The sequence below is a fragment of the Arvicola amphibius genome, chromosome 4 (assembly GCF_903992535.2).
Source record: "Arvicola amphibius chromosome 4, mArvAmp1.2, whole genome shotgun sequence".
NCBI classification, from domain to species: domain Eukaryota; kingdom Metazoa; phylum Chordata; class Mammalia; order Rodentia; family Cricetidae; genus Arvicola; species Arvicola amphibius.
In genome coordinates this window covers 94,103,732-94,124,162 of record NC_052050.1, presented here as the reverse complement: position 1 = coordinate 94,124,162, position 20,431 = coordinate 94,103,732, and positions in this window count along the sequence as shown.

Here is a 20,431-nt window from a genome sequence, read left to right as displayed (position 1 = left end):
CTTCATCCTATTCAAAGCAACACATTCACCACTGTATAATCAATAACATGCCTCACATCGGACATCCACAGTGCTGGATCACTAAGCAAGGAAGTCTATAGTTTATGATCCAAAGGAAGGAAAAGAATCCATTTTAAACATTTTTATTTTGTCATTTTTAAATAATTGTTATTATATTAGTGTGTGTGTGTGTGTGTGTGTGTGTGTGTGTGTGCGCGCGCGCGCGCGCGCGCGCCCATACCTTTGTACATGTCTGGAGGATATCAGAAGACAACTTGAAAAAGTCATTTCTCTTCTCCTACCATGTGGGTTGTGGGGATAAAACCCGAGCCACCAGGCTTGGTAGCAAGTGTCTTTACCCACTGATCCTTCCCTCTGGCCTCACCTGTTTGGATAATGAAGGTTAATTAGCAAGTTGTCCTTCCATCTGTTAGCTGTGGTTCTGCTATCTCCTATTGTGTAAGGAATGGTAGTTGCGGGGTAAATGAATGAGTGCAGCAGGTCTGGAAACATCTAGGAAAGGAAGTATAGCATTTAGAACCACAGGAGACAGATAGACAAAGGCATTCTGACCACAGAGAACAGTGAACAGCAGAAGAAACATGGTGATTTATGTTTATAGGGAAGAGTTGGGGGGGGGGCAGAAGATGGGGTTTGTACTTTATCTGGTAGATATGGATGGACAACCCACAGAAGACTTCCCATGGTGAAGGGGACCGGGGTAAGTGGCAGGCATTCTTCAAACCAACCTAACAACAGTTCAGGGAAGAACAGATCTGGAAAGGGCCTGGGGTCTGGGAGCCATGCAAGATGTTTGCAATGGCACCACTCTAGTGACACAGACGCCGTGCTCACCTAGATGTCAAGAATGAGTTCAAAAGTGTTTCAGACAATGCCTCAGAGTGATGTGTATGGTGGACCTCAAGAAGTCTCAGAGTGAGGTGCAGTGCTCTCCTTCACCCCTTCGCTCATCTCATGCTCTTGTTTCTTGTTGTGTGTCGAGCATGAAATGCCCCCCCGCCAGACTTGACTTTTTGAACGCCTGGTCCACAGAGGGTGATGCTGTTATGGAATGCCGTGAACCCTTTAGGAGGCAGAGTTTTGCCACTGAGGGAAGGGGGGTGCTTGAGACTTTACAGCTGTGATGCCACGTGAACAACCAGCTCCTTTGCTCCTGCCTGCCCCCTACGCCCCAATAGTAGATTTCAGCCCCTCAAACTGTAAACTTTTGAGTTGCCTCTTATCCAGTATTTTGTCATAGCCATGAGAAATGTTGCTAAGACACCAGAGAAGTGAAAGTTGGATCTCTAGCTGCTATTTTATGCTACTAGGTAACAGAAACCGTGCCCAAAGAGGTTCGGAGCAGAGTTGAGCCTTCAATACCTCTATGAATCCCTCTAAGGATCACCTGTTTGTGAATACCTTCTATGTCAAGGAAATTGAACTTTGACCTTATTTTAGTTATTCTCACTTGGAATCCGGTTTTATAAGAGGAGACTTTCCTTAAAAACCTAATATTAGAGGAGGCTGAGAGTTGAGGAGTTCTGCCCCATCCCCTGCCTCTGGTTCAATCATTGCCCTTCAGTGACTGGGAAGCAGGTGGTTTTGAAGAAGTACTAAGCACAGGATCACCACAAACTACACCCAGATAACAGGTCTCAGGTGGTTGGTTACCTGTGAGAATTTGGGAAAATGCTCATCACTTTGGTGACATTCACTGGTTTCTGTGTGTGGCCTATGTGACATTTGTAGCCTCCCTCAGTTATCTCCACACACCGTGCCCCCGTGTCTTTTATTTCCCTGAACCTGGGATTCCTGCAAATTGACTGGACTGATTAGCCAGTGAGATCAGGGATCCCCCTTTTTCCACTCCTCCCCAGTGCTGGCATTATGGCATTACAGTAGCATGCTGCTCCATAGATGGACTTTTATGGGATGATCTAAATGATCTAATGATCTAAACTGAAGCCTTCCTGCTTCCATGGGGAACACTTTCCTGACTGGGCAATATCCCCAGCCCCTGGGTTGGTTCCCCCACCCCCTGCCTCTTCCTTTGTAGTTTGAGGCCATGTAAACCGGAATGCCATATACCAACGAAGAAAGCAGTTCAACACTCTTGGAGACAGGCTGATCCAGCAGGATGTACACTTTCACTTCCTAAATGTTTGGGAGAAGTTCAAATGCTTCTTGGATGACACACTTCTTAAATTTTCCTGCTCACCCTTCAGGATAACCCTGGACTATCAAAGTGAATAGGCAAGAGAAGCTGCTCCCTGCTGGCTTCCAGCCATCTGGTTGGGGACCCTGAACACACTGCAGCCCTGCATCCTGGTGAATGGGCTTGCCTGACACTCTGTCAACAGTCTATCAACACCATTGATCTCTGAGTTCCAGGAAATGCTGTGCTGTCCGGAAGAAGAGGCACTTGGCACCACCTTTGCATAAAAGGGTCTGATTAACTCAAAGGGATGTTTGTCTTTTCAATAGCCCAAGCTGATAAAAGGCAACTGGATGGTGGAAGAGGCAGGGCGGGGCATTGTGATGTTGCAAACTCTTGTGTCTGGGGAGGAGCAGCCAGGCCACTTCTTAGCTCCCCAAGCACTTGACATGGGAAGCTAGTTGCTTCCGCGAGATGACTGCTCCACCAGCAACGTGCATGTGATTAACACTAAAAAAGCAAGAGAGATTTTAAAAGAAGATGGGACTGTGCGTGGTCTAATTGTGAGTGGAATGTATTTATAACTCCATGTGGGGATATGTCTGAAGATGACACTGTCACAGCTCCAGTTGGCAGTTTGCATGGAAGACTTGGGGAGGGGGAAATGAAAGAAAAATAGCATGTGTTGGAGGTGTGGCGCTGGAACAGATAGGAAAATCTCACAGATTTGAGTCACATGCATCTATTTCATGTCTTTGTGACAGTGAGGGAGAGAGGCCTTTTCAGAGGCCCATTTGCTAATTGCAGTGTAAGCTATGGCCAGAGTTAACAGCTGGGGAGATGGCTCTGGTGCAAAAGTGTTTGCTGTACATGCTCAAGGACCTGAGTTCAAATCCCTAGCACTCACTAAAAAAGGCTGAGCATGGTGAAACGCAGCTGTAATCCCAGGACTGGGATTACAAAGAGGATTGCAGCTTCTGGGGAGGCAGAGACAGGAGGATTCCTGGCACTTAGTGGCCCTAAAACCTAGGCTAATTGATGAATTCCAGGTTCAGAAAGAGAAACCCTACCTAAAAACATAAGGCAGAGAGTAACTCAGGAAGATACTGGGCTTCAATTCTAACCTCTCCATGTATGCAATCATGCACACAGATGTAATCACACACAGGGATGAAATCCTGCCTTAGTGTTTATATTGCTGTGATAAACATCATGACCAAAAGCGCCATGAGAAGGAAGGGATTTATTTCACCCCCGTCCATCATTGGATGACATCAGGAAGGAACTCAAGGCAGGAACCTGGAGGCAGAAACTGAAGTAGAGCAGCTACCCATGAGGACTGCTGCTTCCTGGCTTGCCGTCTATGACTTGCTCAGCCTGCTTTCATGTAACATCCAGGATGATGTTCCCAAGAGTGGCACCACCCCCATGAGCTGGACTCACACACTTTCTCAATCATTAGTCAAGAAGCCATAGCACAGGTTTGCCTACAGACAAATCTTGTGAAGACATGCTTTCAACTGAGTCCTTCTTCCCAAAAGACTCTAGCTTGTATCAAGTTGACAAACAAAGCTATCGTAAGTACAATTGATAAAATGACTTAAGAAATCCTGAACCCTGACATTCCAGAATGCTTCTTCACAGCATGGTGGGGGCTAGAGAGACCTACAGGGAAGCCACTAGTCCCTTTCTTTTGGATCTGCAGGGCATTTTTTCTGGTTCCCCGTGACATCCTCAATAAAACTCAATCCAAGTTGGGCATGGTGTCACATACCGGTAATTTCAGCACCTGGGAGGCTAGGAGGGGTGGATGAATGGGAGATGAGCCTAGATTACAAAGTGGTACCCTATCAGAAAAAAAAAAACAAAGAAGCAAAGGACCAAAGCTACAGATGTGTTTAATCCAAGCTGCCACACATTTGTTTTCAGATCACCATACTGTAATGGTTTAAGTAAAATGCTGCAGGTCCCTGAGTGGTGAAAGTGGGCAATGGGCCATGAGACCATGCCACAGGTCCCTGAGCAGTGGCAGGCAGTGGGCAGAGGGTCCCAAGACCACAGAAGGACACAAAGGCAGCTGGGTCCCAGGCAGGAAGCTGTGTGGCAGATGAGAGGCAGAGACGGGTAGGCACGCCATGCAGAGTGAAGTCGGATATTTATTTAGTGGGTTATGGAAGGGGAAGGAAGAAGAGGGAAGAGGAGAGAGAGAGAGAACATAGAGAGAAACAGAGAGGGAGGAGGGGAGAAGTGGGAAGAAAGGAGAGTCACCTCTTCAAGAGAGAGAGAGAAAGGAAAGGACTCAGGATAGAAGCTGAAGATTAGCTTGCCTCAGTGGACAGGGGACGGGGTGGGTGTGGCTTGTCTCAAAAAGGGACATTACATTCCCATCTCTTTTTTATAATAAAAATGTGGGAGGTTAGGCACAACAGGTTAAAGGAATTGGGGTGACAGATTCTCAAGACTGCTAACTGCTTATTTGTGCAAGTTGTCTTGTGGGGGAACCTGAGAAAGCTGGGTGGGTGCTGGTCACATCTTTGGGGTAGTTGGTCTCTTTGTTCCTGTCTGGTGTTTGTGGTATGGAAATGTCTGGTGTCTCTTATATCTGTTTAAGGTACTGGCAGAACAGAGGACAAAGTTAAGTTTAGGGGAAAAAATTTAGGACCAGGGAATTGAGAGGGGTATATCTGACCTGTTTAAGGTAGATCCTTCAATTTGGCTCCCTGGAACTCACAAGAATTCTTTGGGTTTGTGAGAACAGAAGTTTTAGACAGCAGCAGAATAATTGTGACAGATGCTTTTGCACAATGAAAAGTATTTTTAAGACTATGGAAGGCAGCGTGAGAGAGATTTCATAGTGTGTATTTGTCCTCACTCCTTTATAACTTATAGGTACACACCTTAATAATTTGTATTTGTATTTTGTGGAAATCTGTTTGGTGAGGTTGTCCTTTTAAACAACAAAATCTCTCAGCTGTCAAACTGCATCAGAGATCTTTAAGAAGGATAAGATTTTACTTGAGTCATTGATTAAAAACAAGAAAGAACTTACTTGGTTGGCACCTAGAGCTACTCCTCAGGGTCCTCCATGGTTGCTGAGGGTCATATTTTCCTTTTAATGTTTAGCACAGGGCCTTCCAGGCTTCAGAAGATCCTGTGGGCTAAGAAATCTGTAGGAGGACAAACCTACCTTGACCTGAGCAGCTAAGCTGTTAATTCCAGTGATTCTGTCCACTGTCTGGAGATCTTCAGTTTAGATGAAAGGTAGTTTTCCCCAGTGGTCAGTGCTTGGCAGTTGGAACAAAGTGTGGATAGATGTTGTTCTGTGCCCATCTGTCTTCTGTCTTCTTTGGAGGAAGTAGAGTGCTGCTGCTAGGAGCCAACCTGTCTCCTTTTGTTATGAAAAGTCTTTTAATAATTAAATATTTAAATACCATATTCCTGCAGATCTCTGAACAGCTGAAGGCTGTCTATCAGGTACAGCTACAATATACAATCTGCCTGGAGAGCTGGCTCCAAGCTTTACTGTACTGACTCTCAACTTAACAGGTAAAGCAGGGTTGGATTAAATATACCGTATTTTTGTAACAGACATAAAAGTACATGCCAGTTTAAAACATAAGACATTATTTTTGTCTGAAATGAGATGCAATGAACAGACAATTATAGCATTTAACAGTAAACATAGGTACATTTAAGTTACATGTATGAACACACATACACAGAGTGAACAGGAATTGGGCAAAGTAGATGCTCTTGGTGGGCCCTACCAAAGGCATGCCACTATGCAAAACACACATGCAACAGAGCCAGCAAGAGGAATTTAGAGGCAAAAATATAAGTAAACCAAGAGACCAGGCAGGGTATACCTCAGCAAAGATTGCAGGACTTGGTCACCTGACCTGGCTCTCAGTTAAGATGGTGATAAAGTCACCTGACCTCAGTAAAGATAGTGGTAAGGTCACCTGACCTCAGTCAAAATGGCAGCAGTCACATGCTATATGGAAGAGAGACCTAGAGGCGTGATCTGCTAATGCCACAAGCTGTGGTGGGGAGCAAAAGGCTAGAATTGAAAACAGCTGCCTCATGGATCCAACCAGTCTTGTTGACAGCAGTAGCAGTGGCAGGGACAGTTTGAGGAAAAGTGGAGCCAGTGGAGCTGTCGGGACACCAGTGGAGTAAGGGTTTATACCATAGCCAAAAATGTTAAAACGGAAATACCACAAGGCTTCTAGGGGGCCATCTCCCCTCTATAGGCGGGGTGTGAAACGGTGAACACTGGAGGGCCTGTAGAAGAGAGTCCTCTATCTACAGGCGGGGTGTTAATGCCTGACTGGCTCTGGTCCAGGTGACTTGGAAGCCAGAGAGGCTAGAGGCCACTCCAAGCAGTCTCTAAAGAAGAGAAGAGAAGAGAAGAGAAGAGAAGAGAAGAGAAGAGAAGAGAAGAGAAGAGAAGAGAAGAGAAGAGAAGGAGGAAGAGGAAGAGGAAGAGGAAGAGAAAAAGAAAAAGGGAAGAAAGAAAAATCCAAGGGAACCTGGACACCCCCCCCCCAGTCGAATGCACCTCACAGCGTGTGCAGTGCTAGCACGGCAGGACTGACCCTGGGTCGTCTGGTCACATTTTTAGCTATGGAAAGTAGTGAAGGACTTAACCATAGCCATGAAGGCTGTGGTTGGGGGCTGGAAGGGGAAAACTCATCACCAAAGATGCTGGTGTGCATAGAGGTCAGCACTCAGGCAGATGGAACACATGGATGTTGTGGAAAAAGTACCTGGTTCTGGATCCTGATCCCAGGGGAGGGACAGAAGGGTCTACCAAACATTGCACATACCGCTTTCTAATTCTTCCTTATAAACTCTAATAAATACACACGATTCTGACCCTATGATGCTGGCCTGTACAGAGAACAGTTCAACTGGGAGAATAGTATGCACAAAGCCAGGGATCCAGCTCCCTGCACTGTATAAGCAACGCGTGGTGCATGCCTGCCATCCCTGCACTTGAGAAGTGGATGCTAGATAAATAAATTATAAATAAATAAATTATAGATAGATAGATGATAGATAGATAGATAGATAGATAGATAGATAGATAGATAGATAGATAGATAGATAGATAAATTAGCTAGATAGCTAATTTAGAGGATGACCAGGCTACGTGAGACCCTGTCTCCAAACAAATAAATAAACAAAAGGGGAATCGTGTCAGTGGTTTTCTTTGTACCAGATGCTATCAATTTACCTGTTGTAGAAGTCTTAAAAATATCCATCCCCGAACCTTGCAGGATCTTTGGTCCATCTTCCCAAGCAAAGGGAACTTTGGAAATATGAGTAAGTTACAGATCCTAAAATGGGGCTCAATTATCAAGGGGGTAACGATGATCTGAGCACAAAGTTATCTATAGGAGGGAGACAGACAGGTCAGAGTTAGATGTGTGTAGGGAACACTGATGCAGAAATCAGACAAATGTGGCCACGAGCTTGGGGAATGGCTGCTGGGAGTTCACTAAAGTGAGAAATGCATTCTCCCCTGAGGCTTTCAGAAGGACCTTGGTTGGTTCTGACTTCATAGACTTAATCTGGACGTCTGACCCCAGATCCACAGGAGATACATCTGTATTATTTCAAGTTGCTCAAGCTGTGGTTGGCATAGCAACAACAGGAAATGAATACACCTGGGCATTACTTCAATCCCTGCCTACCATCATCATCCCTGTTCTGTATCTGAGTAACTGGGGCAGGATAAGATTGAGTCACTAACAGCTGAAGCTAAGGCGTGGACCTAGAGGGTCTAGCTCCGGAGTTCAAGGTTATGAAGGGGCAGGTGATATCGTAGACAGCAGATGTTCCTTCACGTCAGCCAAGAGGAAGCTCTGCCCCTGTATAAAGTCCCTGGATGAATGCTGGGTCCAGCAAGCCCCTTACAAATGCCATTCCTAAACACTGCACCACAAGTTCCATCATTACTCCAAGAGTTTTTTTTCTATAAAATTGCCCACCAAAGCACTGGGGAGATGCTCAGTCAGTAAAATTCGTGTCACACAAGCACAGTGAGTTGAATTTGGGCCCCAGAATCCATGTACAAAATAAAAAGTGTGTGCCAGTGCATGCTCATAATCCCAGAACTGGGGAGGCAGAGACAGGAGGATCCCTGGACTTGCTGGCCTGCCAGCCTAGCCTATCCACCAGATTCCAGGCCAGCCAGAGAACTTGTCTCAAAAATAAGGAAAATGGCATCTGAGAACCTCAGCTGAGGTTGACCCCTGGCCTCCATATATACATGTGCACACACATGTACACACACTTGTACTTATATGTGGGTGCATGCGCACACACACACACACACACACACACACATACACACACACACACACTTCTCACCAGCAAACCAGTGAATCAGGTCCAGACCAGAGCCTGAGAGACTTCTGTTCTCATACCTGGTTAGGGCTTCCAATGGGTCCCCTGCCATAAATAACCAGAAATCCCTCTGGCACAGCCTCTGTATGTGAATCTCCCAGGAGCTAGGCCAGGCAGATGCCTTTCCATAAAATGTTAAACCTCTGATGTGTAATACCTGTCAACTGCTATGGTGTAAATTCTCCCACCATATTGATTTCAAGTCACCAAGTACCTACAATCTATTTCAGAAAAATCCTAAGAACTCTTCACTCACAGGCCTCCAGAAGGTAAGCGCTGGCTCCATCTGCTTCCTGGCTACCTATACCCCTAGAGCTAACTTAATCAAAACCCCACCAAGAAAACCAGATAGCTACCTTTCAAACGGGAACCTTGGAGATTCCTAGGCACATACACAAATGTAAAGGAGCTTATGTGTCCCCATATTTAGAGGTGCCAGCAAAAATAGAGGGTTCCTTGTTTAACTGTAAAATTTCTGGGCATATCATTACTATATTTTTCATATACATGCATTTATCATTTACATCCGAGTTTATACAATGTCTGTCTGAAATTCAAATTTCACTCAGCATCCTCTCCAATATGCTCTGTTATCTGCCAGGTATCAGTGTTCCCAGGCTGGGCAAAGAAAAACCCCCATGTTGAAGTTCCATGCCGCCTACGCTGGTATCTCGTTTACATCTTTTCCTCTCCTGTGGACTGCTCTCCCATTTTCTTAACTGGTGGACACTAACATTCCATTTTCTTCTTGGAAACATCCATGATCTTTGATTACTTCTTTTATCCGGAGGGATTTAAAACTCTTAGCTGGCTATGGAGGCATGTTACTGTCCTCCCATTCACTGGGGTCAAAGAAGCAGATTACTGTGTGCACATCCAGTCTGGGCTACACAGCAAGATCCTGCCTTAAAAACAAACAAACAAGCAAACCGAGCAGACCAAAACAGAATTCTGAGCTCTGTGCAGCAGGTGACCGCTCTTTGATTCAACAATAGTGCTGCCATCCTTGAAGTTAGATATCACAGAGGTGACATGGATTTGTCACAGCCACGGAGGTGGCTGTAGGCTGTGTTTATAACTTCAGCGGCTATCTCTCTCCTTGCTCTTATTCTCAGAGGGCTATTGATTATTTCTTCCTCAGTTTCCCTAAAAGTAACACGAGGGAGAGTAAGTTCTGGACTCTGAGGAGACTTTCTTGGCTTGCCATTGGCCCAAGCACTTATTTTTAACTCCTGGTACACAGAAACATCCAGGCCCTCCCTCCCTCCCCCATCCAGTTGCCGTCTCCCCTGCTGCTCTGGGAGTGCTATATTCTTCCATCAGGACTGGGAAATCTTGGCTGGAATGTGACAGGACTGCAGGCAGCAGCCGAAGGCAGCACTTAAAGCCTGGCCCTGGCAGTTTGGCTGAGGTCCGGGTTGCAGAGATTAAATGCGGGCTCATGGCACACGATCAGCTACTTGCTGAGAGGCAAGGGGTGATTACTGGCTGCTCCTCTAACTTATGAGTCCTCATTAGGCTTCTTGGAGCTGAAAGAGTCTGCTGAGAACTGCATCACAATGCCCTTTCTGGCCTGGCCCCTTGGAAGGTCATAAAGCACTTTAATTAAGAACAGCTTTAATAATGGAGGACTCAGGATGCCACACAAGGGCACTGTGAGCATCCCTGAAATTAGGATGAAAAATCTCCCTGTTAGGCACCTTTGCTGTGGTCATTTTCTGCTGTGTTTAGTGCAGTGTTCCCAGCAGTCTGGCCATGGAACCAAAAGCAGGGACCTGCCACCATCTGCCAAGGCATGGCTGCTCCCTGCCCTACCTGATGGGGCTAAACCAGAGGGTGTTCCATCCATCCTGGGACTATTTCATCTCTGCTTCAATTATAGGACCTGTCACAAGCCCAAATGGCCTCTCCTTCAGTCAACCAGAGATGCACTCGGAATGCAGACAGCATTGCTCAAACTGAGATGTTTGAGCTGGATCAGCCTCTATTGTGGGACTGTCCTGTGCGGTGTTGGATGGTGAACACCCCCCACCCCTGGCCTCGACACAATAAAGACCAATAAAGGAGCACTTGTCACGTCATTCCCTAGGAGGATGGTAGCCAGGAATGACAAAGAAATACAGCATGCCAGATTCACCTTGAACAGCAGGCAAGCCACACACAATCCTTCACACAAGTGTGCCAAGCAACCTTTGGGAAGTGCTTATAGTAAAGAGAAATGTGGGGGCTGGGGCGATGGCTCAGCAAGGAAATCACTGGTTTCACAAGCATGAGGGCCAGCGTGTGAACCCCGGCACTGATGTAAAAAGCTGGGTGGACATGACAGGCAAGTGTAACCTCAGCACTTTGGAGCTAAAGGAAAGCGATTCCTGAAGCGAGACAGCTTAATCAGTCAAATATGCATGCTCTTCTCAGCAAAGATCCTGACTCACTAAATAAGGTAGGGAAGGAAAACTACCAAGGAAAACACCCAATGCCAACTTGTGACCTCCACAGGCACACACAGGCATGCACCTGCACACACATTCACACACATACATGCACCATACACCTTCATGTGAAAAATAAAGATAGAAAAAGAAATGTCACTCCAGGCATGCCAAGTTTAGCTGGGTATCGCACACTTTATCTGGTGGCTCCACCTAAGGGTTAAAATTCCTCCTCCAGAGCTGAGCAACAGTGCCAGGCACCTGACCGTAACAGTCAGAATGAGGTTACAGTCTCTCCAACCTTTCCTAAACACTCACCAGCTCCAGCAGACATTGCCTGGTGGGCCCACGTCACTGGAAATTCCATTTGTCCTAACTTCTCCAAGAAACTCTACTTTGTAGCTAGGTGGAGAACTGCTCATTACAGAAACATTTTAAAGGGGTGAGGGGCATTCTCAGTTCCCAGCACAGACCTACCAAAGCCAGATGCCAAGAGGTCAAGGTCTGAGAATCGTGGGTGTTTTCCTGAGTTTTGGGTGATTTACATGCCATTGTCAGACAAGTATGGGAGGTTTTGCCTTTGAGGACTATCCCAGAGGACACAGGACATCACGTTACAGTTTGAATGAGATTTGTCCCCCATAGGATGGCATATTTGAACTCTCAGTCCCCAAGATGGAGCCTTGCTGGAGGAGTGAACTTCTGGGAGTGGGCTTGAGGTAGGATATCCTTGGCTAGTCACGCAAAGCTCTCTCTGTTCTATTCCCCAAGATGTTTGCAAGCTACATCGAGAGCTACCACCACCAGGGGCTGAGCCTCTCCAGATGCAGGGGCTGAGCCTCCTCTCCAGCTGCCATGCCTTCTCCACCACAATGGACTGAAATCACAAGCAGAAAAACAAAAGCTTCTCCTCCCTTACATCAGAGTAAGGAGAAAGGTAACTCGTTTGCAGTGCAAATCCCCTTGTCCCCCCCTCACACACACACATATGCTTTAAATTCCTGAACCCCATTTCCACAGGTTTAGATTCAGTAGATCTGACTAAAGTCTGAGCATATATATTCCGGGTGATAAATGAATAATTTCCAGCTGATGCCGATGGCACGGGGACTCCACTTTGATGATCACTGCTCTGCAACACAGCTGGCCTCAGGTCTCCTAAAATGCTGGAGTTGTAAAAGATCATACACACAACGGAAGGTGGGCCCTTCCAGGTCACAGGAGAATGAAAAGGTATGATGCCCATATTCAACATAATTCTTAATTATACTGAAAATAGCTACAAGGACATTTTGGGACAAGAAGGGGAACCTGACATAGTCTATACATGAGCATTGTGTCAGTGTTCCACGCAATATCCCAGTTGTGTGGGAAAATAGCCTGTCTTTTTTAATTTTATTTATTTATCTATTTATTTTCAGTTTTCTGAGACAAGGTTTCTCTGTAGTTTTAGTGCCCGTGCCCGTCCTGGAACTAGCTCTTGTAGACAAAGCTGGCTTCAAACTCACAGAGATCCGCCTGCCTCTGCCTTCCGAGTGCTGGAATAAAAGGCATGAGCCACCACCACCACCCGGCTAAATAGCCTGTCTTTTAAATGGTGCAGACTAAAGTATTTGGAGATGATATGCCATTCATGAAATCCACATTCCCCTTCAAAGAGTGCATTTTTAAAAAGTGTGTGCATGTGTGCATGTGTGTGTGCATGTGTGCTTGTGTGTGTGCATGTGTGTGGTGAGGTAACACCCGGCACTGTAAAAGGGAAGATACCAAACACGTAAGACAATGAGCAAACGCCAAAACATCTGTGGTTTGAGATGCACCATAAAGCTGCCTGGTAGGTGAATGGCATCATCTTGCCCTGGTTCTGGGACCTAATGACGGTCAGTTATGTCCTGAACTTCTGCAGCAAGTGGTGCAAAATGAAGTTTCCACACTCACAGCTCTGAGAGCCCCAAGGCTGAGTTCAAGGACGTAGTAAGGTTAGCCCTTCCTGGCTTTGGTCTGGGGGAGAACAAGACACACCTCTTTGTCTTGGCTTCCAGCACTTCTTCCAAATCCGTGCCGTTCCTTGACTCTCAGCTGCAGCCCGTCCAGTCGCTACCCCTGCCGTCTATCTCATCAGAAGCCCAGGCATATAAATGGTGGAACACGTGTTCTCAGCTTCACAGTCAGAAAGAGAATCAGATCACCGTGACCCCAGTGATGCATTTGCAAATTAAAAATGCATCCCATAATGAGCAGAGCCATTCACACTAATAATTACATAAGCTTTCGTTATGGGTTGCCGTAATTATAGCAGGTACTTTCAGCAAATGCGGAAGGCAACCTAGGTTTTCCACTTGCTGCCTAAAGAACGTCACAGGCAGGTACACCCTCACGTGATCAGGCAGAGACACCCTTCAGGAATACTGACATGGAGTAAAGGTGAAGAGAAATCCCGCAGCACACTCTCAACAGAGGGCAGGCAATCTAATGCGGAAAGGAGACAAGATCAAAGAGAAACACTGGCCACAGAATGGAGGCACAGCCAGCCAGGGGACTCTTCTCTGTTGATCATTCGACCTTCTCTTCCCTCAGCTTCATCAGCCCCCGGGTACCACACAACCAATCTTCCTCCTTTTGAGCATTTTTTTTACATCTTCTTGGGGAGGCACTGTGGGGGGGTTCAATGACAATTTGTGGGAGTCAGTTCTTCCCTTCCATCATCAGGATCCCAAAGATCAAACTCAGGTTGTCAGACTTGGCAGCAAGCTACTTTATCCCCTGAGCCATCTCAGCAGGATTGTCCCCTTCCCTGGGGACACCAAGTTTGTGCCTTGTCATGCCTTTCAAATCTGATACCATGTACATAGAGTAAACATTCACCCCACAAGTGAGGTGCTCCATCCGCAGCAAGGCCTCGTTTCAAGTGGCCGCCAAATGCCAATCTCCCTTCTGACTTACCATCGACAGTGGTAAATCCGGGGTCTCTCTACACCCCTACTTGGGAGCAATAATTTGCTAGAGTATGCACAGAGCTAGAGAAATGTGTTTTCTACTACTGCTCTGTTTCAAAGACTGTAACTCAGGAAGAGCCAGGTAGAAGAGATGTATAAAGTAAAGTATAGGGAAGGACAGGTGTGCCTCTGTATCCCCTGAAGACATGGACCCCTAAGCATCCTAGCCCAGAAGCCTGCACAGCCTGTAACTGGAGTTTTCTATGGAGACTCCATAAATGAAGTGGGACTGATTCCATCACCAGCTACTGGGGACCGGCTCATTCTTCTACAACTGCCTAGCAGTCAGTACGGAGCAGACAGTCCTCACTATTTGACCAGGGGTGGCTGCTCTAGTGAGGGCCCTCATTCTCAAAAAGCAGCCTCACCAAGATAGGCTGACACTGGGGACTCTTCTCACCCCAGGCATGCAGGACGTCTGTTAAGGACAAAGGATGGAGACAGGCTATGCATGGATGGCTAAGACAACTACACAGCTCTTATTTGTGACACAGAGCTGGAAGTAACAAAGAAGAGGATTAGGAATACTGACTGAGAGATAAGACCTTCCATGCTAAGATAAGCCATATAAGCCATGTGTGAATGCCAGAGCCACGCTGGGCATTCCCCCTGCACCCTGTGAAACCCAGTGCTGGGGAGACAGCAGGAAGCGGGAGCTGCCAAGCCTGGGGAACACTATGCTGCCCTGAGGGATAATAGTATAGCTTTGTATTCTGATTCTGTCTACCACTGTTTTGGGAGCCTAGGATTTAGTGAAACTCCCTCAGCCACAGTGTTCCATCTATAAAGAAGATCATAACCAGAGCCCTTCAGAAGGCAATGAAGGTCCACATACGGGGACTAGGCACAGGCTCATCCCACAGTCTGTCTTACGCCTAGATCTCTTTCCAGTTATCACATTTAGCTCTGCAGCAGAGCACAGAGGTGGATCAAGGACCTCCACTTACATGGTTGCTATTCTGTCAGTATCTGAAATCCATTCATAAAAATATAATGGCTGTCCTCAACCAATTACCTTCAGTCCAGCTGGTCCCCCAGCCCTAACAATGATTCCAAGTACACAGGACTAGAAGTGGGTCCTCTTGACTAACAGCTTTCTGTCTCAATCACATGCTTGCTGGGATATGGCACAGCCTTGTAAGGTATTATGACATGGTTGACCTGACACCAGAATTATCTAAGCCAAGTGAGCCAGGAAACATAGAGCAGCTGATATTCAGTACTTACCCCAACACTGAACAAGATTCTCCTTCCAAAAGACTCCCAGGTTTTCTCTCTTTTAAGGTCACCATGAAGGTGACAGTAGAGACAGACTGTGCCTATGTCACCAACTCTCTACAATCTTGACTTGTCAGAGCAAGACATGGCTTGCACCCAAGGGAGCAGGTAGAGATGAGTACAGGTTCCTGCCTTGACTTCCCACAGTGATGAACTGTACCCTGGATGCCTGAGATAAACTCCTCCCGTTTCCCCAGCATTGCTTTCTGTTGGGGTTTTTTAACCCAGCAAAAGAAATGAAACTGGGACCCCATCTTCATTGCTGCTTCTCCACCTGCCCTGTCTGCTGTTGGTTGTTGCAGTTTAAATGCTGGATAGCCCTCCCCACCAGCCTCCTGGATCTCAACACCATCTCTCTGGCTGTTGGTGCTGTTTGGGGATGTTCCCTCCAGAGTTTGCCTTTCTTCTCTAAGGTGTACAGTAAAAGGACTTGCCCTTGTCTTCTTCAGAGAGCTGTTCTGTCCTTGCTATCTGTGCATTGCCACCACCCAAGTTGGAGCTGCTGTCATGATGAAAGGAAAAACTCACAATCTGAGAAGTTACCCTAACTGTGGACTGCATCCACAAAGAGACACTTCTGTGTACCCTGAAAGATCTCGAAGCCTGCCTTAGCAGCTGGGCTCCCAAATAGATGAATGTGCTCATTACTTTTATATTCAGTGCAACTGAATGTCTGATAGAAGCAACTTAGGAGAGGAGAGTTACAACCTACTGATGTTCTCTGTTCCACCAAAGAAGACTTACTTAAACTCCATCTCTGTGTTTGAGCTGTTGTGGGGGACGGTGACTTGGCAAGCAATATGTTCAAGGGTTTGCCTGTATTATCTTATTTAATCTTTATAACAGCACATGAGGTGGTAAACATATCGCATCGCCTAGTGTACAAATGGAGAAACACACTTGGGAAGTCATTCAATTTTGCACTGTGACTAAGATGCAAAACCAACTGGTATGGCTTCAAAATCAAGACCTCTCCACCCCTAGCTCTTTCAGCTTTCTGTTCAATATGGAAAATAGCTACAGTCAAGGAGCATAGAGTTTTGGGAGGAAGTGGGCCAAACTGAAACCGTCAAGCTCCACTTCCTATCACGTTTTTTTTTTCTGCAACCTTCTGAAGTTTCATCACTTCCCAAAACAGCGCCACCATCTGGAAAGACAGTGTTCAAAACAAGGAGCCTGTGGGGGAATATACTCTACATTTATGGCTTACATAACAATCAGCACTAGAAAAATATAGTCTACATTTAAAGTATAACAATCAGCACCAGAGAAGGGAGCAGCTTGTGCCAAAAAGGAGTAATAAAGATAGTTTTATTTCTCTTACTCTGTTAAAACACCTCAATGCAAAGGGCAATGTAGGGGAGAAAGGAGAACCTTAGCTCCCAATGCCAGGTTATAGTGTCTCATTATAGGAAGTCAAGGTGTGAACTTGAAGAGCTACAACAGTCAGGAGCAAAGACAAATGAATGTATGCATGCTCAGTACTTAGCTAACTTTCTCTGCTCTTTATTTATTCAAGGCCCATTGCAGTCCAGTGCAGTCCACATTCAAGCTGGGGCTTCCTACAGTCAAGATAATCCCCCACAGACATAACCACAGGCCAAATTGATCCAGATACTCTCTCACTGAGACCCTCTCCCTATGTGATTCTAGATTACATCAAGCTGGGAATCAAAACTCACCAGCACAGATTGTGACCACAGGGGCTAAGGAGCAATTCTCTGCCCATGAAGTCTAAGTTCTCAGAAACCTTCTGAAACCAAAATATGACATAGGCCCCCTCCACGGAAACCCCTCAATGCATTAGTTTACAGAGAAGCCATGTGTCCTTCCCTCAGTTGGAGTGATTTCACATTCTTTCTATTTCCTGGACTAGAACTATGTCACTGCAATGCTGATTCACCACCCTGCTCTCACCAAGGGGTGGGCCCTTTAATTGCTTCCTGGAAGGAGCCCTTTTGGTGCTTTTCTGAGAGTCCTGATTAGAATTTGTGAAGAATTACAATTCCCCCCAAACCAGCTCTCATTAAAAGCCTACAAACCTTACTGTTAGCACCTTAATATCCCCAAGGGCCTGGCCTCAGGGATCCTTTCCACATGACTTCCTGGGTAGGTGACCTTAGAAAAATGCCTCATTAATGCCTAAAAGTTACTGCTTGATTTGTAGGGGTGACAAGGGAAGATGAACATTTAGTTCTCAATGTCTGGGAAAATGGGTTCTTCGTTTGAAGAGAACTGAGGCTGTAGGAGAGACCAACAGTCCAAACAGCAAATGTAACATGCACCACAAGTGCAACCTATAATTCAGAAGCAGGAAGGTCATAAGATCACACAACCAGCAGCTGTAGTTGTAAAGACTACTCTATTACAATATGCCATATGTTTGGAATTTGTGTACTTTAAAAAGAATAAAATTTGTTATTTAAAATTTTTTCTACAATATATTTTGATCATGTTAATTCCCCTCCCCCAAGTACTCCCATATCTCTGCTTTCCTACCCACCCCACTTCACGATTATTTCTGTGTCTCTTCCTTAAAATAAAATAAAAACAGTGGAACAAAAAAATGTGCACAAAAAGACATGGAATCTATTTAGTGATGCCCTACTCTTCCTGGGCATGGTACCTGCTGTGGAGTCTAGTAAATATGCCTGTGTCACTCCATTGGAGAAAACTGGCTTTTCCATTTTCCAGAAGGTATCAGTTGCAAATAGCTTGTTGCTTAGGGCTGGGACCCAGAGTCTGCTTCCCCTTCTCAGTGCTAGGGTTTATGTCTGATTAGAAGCCATGAAACTCTTGGGCATTCTGACACAGTCTCCATGAGGTTATATGTGTAACAGATCCGTTGGGTCTGGAAGATGCTGTTCCCTTGACGTCATTCACCATCCCTGATTCTTACCATCTTTCGCCTCCTCCTCAGCATAGATCTCTGGGCTTTGAGAGGAGTTTGATGGACATCCCATTTAACATGGAGTACTCCAAAATCTCTCACTCTCTGCACCTTGCCCAGTTGGGGGTCTCTCTGCTAATTACCATCTACTGCAAGAAGCTTCTCTGATGAAGGTTGAATGCTGCTCTGATCTATGGGTCTAGCATCATGTCATTGAGAGTTATTTTATTGCTACGTTTTCTTAGATTTTTCCTATAGGGCCCATGACCATTCTCGTCTCAGGTTCTTTGTTGTTTTAGAAGCACTGGGTATGGGTTCTATCTCATGGAGTGGCCCTTAAATCCAACCAGAAAATGACTGGTTACTCCCATGACATTTGTACTATGATTGCACTAGTACATCTTGCAAGCAGGTCAGTATTGCAGCTCACAGGGTTTCTAGCTGGGTGATGTTATTTTCTCATCCAGTAGCATGTAAAGTACCTTCCATGAATGCTAGTCAGTGGGGCAAAACTTCTAGTTGGGCAGCACCTCAATTTCTCCATGTTCAGCAATTTAAATAAGTTGTGACTTCAGCAAGAGGACCTTACCGTCAGGTAACAGAGAGTAAACAGTAGACTTGGCAATACTTTATGATGCAATGTAACCCACTCCTGACCCTGGAAGTTCAGCAGACAGCAGATATGAGCCTGTCCCCGTGCACTTCATCCTGGACACAGCACAGAAGATGCTCCCCACATCTCCACACAGGTGTCGCTCATATTTAATCTATGCACAAGAATGCAGGTGTGGTTGGGGAGCTACGCTGTGCATCTGTGCTGTCCTATATGATAGCACCTGGTAGCATAAGATGCCTAGCTGGGGCATTGTCTATCCCATTATATGTTCACTCCATTTAAATTCACTTCTGTGTGTTTATATTTTAGGAAGCTTCTACTGTGGTAGGTTCCTTTATGAATTTCCAAAGGCCTTTAATGTCAGTTGTCCCTCCCCATATTTCTTTCTTTGCATTGTCTCCCACCCCTTCCTATTTAATCATCCTATTCTAGTTTCTTCTTTATCTCTTTTTAATACTACATTTTATTTCACCTTCCTTGGAAGATACCCACCCCGACACACATACACACACACACTGTCCATTACTAGCCACCTAACCTCTGTGGTTATTTGTATTGAAATACACATCTATAGCTTAAAAGCTAACATCCTCACATAAAAGAAAACACCCAATATTTGTGTCTTGGGGTCTGGGTTACCTCACTCAAGATGATTGTTTCTAGCTCCATCCATTTACCTGCAATTTTCATCTGAAGCCAACTGAGGCTCTAGGGACTGGCAGTCCAAACGGCAAATTTAACATAAGCAGAACCTGTAATTTAGAAGGAGGAGGTAACTCCCCTAAGATCAGAAGGTCACACAAACACAGTTGGGGTCTTAAGAAGTATTCTAGCATCACAACATGTCAATACTTTCTGTTTTTGTGTGCTTTTTCATTTTTGTTTGTTTGTTCCTTGTAGCTCAGCCTGGCCTGGAACTCATTAGGTAGCCCCAACTGATCTCTCTCTAAGTCATAACAAAACTCCAAGTCATTTGTTATTCCTGCCTCAGGCTTCCAAGTGCTGGGATTACAGGTAAATATCATCACTATAGACTCCATTATTTCACAATGCTTCCTTCTCCTCTCCATGATCTTCCACTGACTATAGTGCAGACAGTGGCGTAGTATGTAGGACAGAAGAGGGGAAACACAGACATCTTATATTTATGTGGCTCTTAACATAAAGAAGGCTGGTGACAGTTGCCCTATTTGAGAAATGAGAATACTGAAGCCTGAGAGCTTTTGTAACTTCAGTGAGGTCACAGAGCTCCAGGTGAGATACCACTCCACATCCACTAGGTGATGAAACCAATCACATACTCAACTTGGGCTGTGTGTCTGTGCACCCAAGACTCTTAGGCCTGTGTCTAAGATATAGGGTTACTTCATGAACATTTTCAGCTGAATGCTTCAGTTCTCTGACTGAGGTTCTTTCAGTGAGTGTGATGGTCAGAAAATGTGTCCACAGATCTTAGGCACTCCTCCTTTCAGAAGATAAATTCTAGATCTCTCTTTTCCCACCTCTCTCTAATCTAAGATGTTGGGCTTAAGACCCCTTTAATTGAGCAGAGTTGGGAAGAACCAACAATGAATCTCAGGACTTAAATCATGTAGTGTCTTCTTTGCTTTCTCTTGATCATTGACTTGGGAGGAAAGAGATAACCATGCT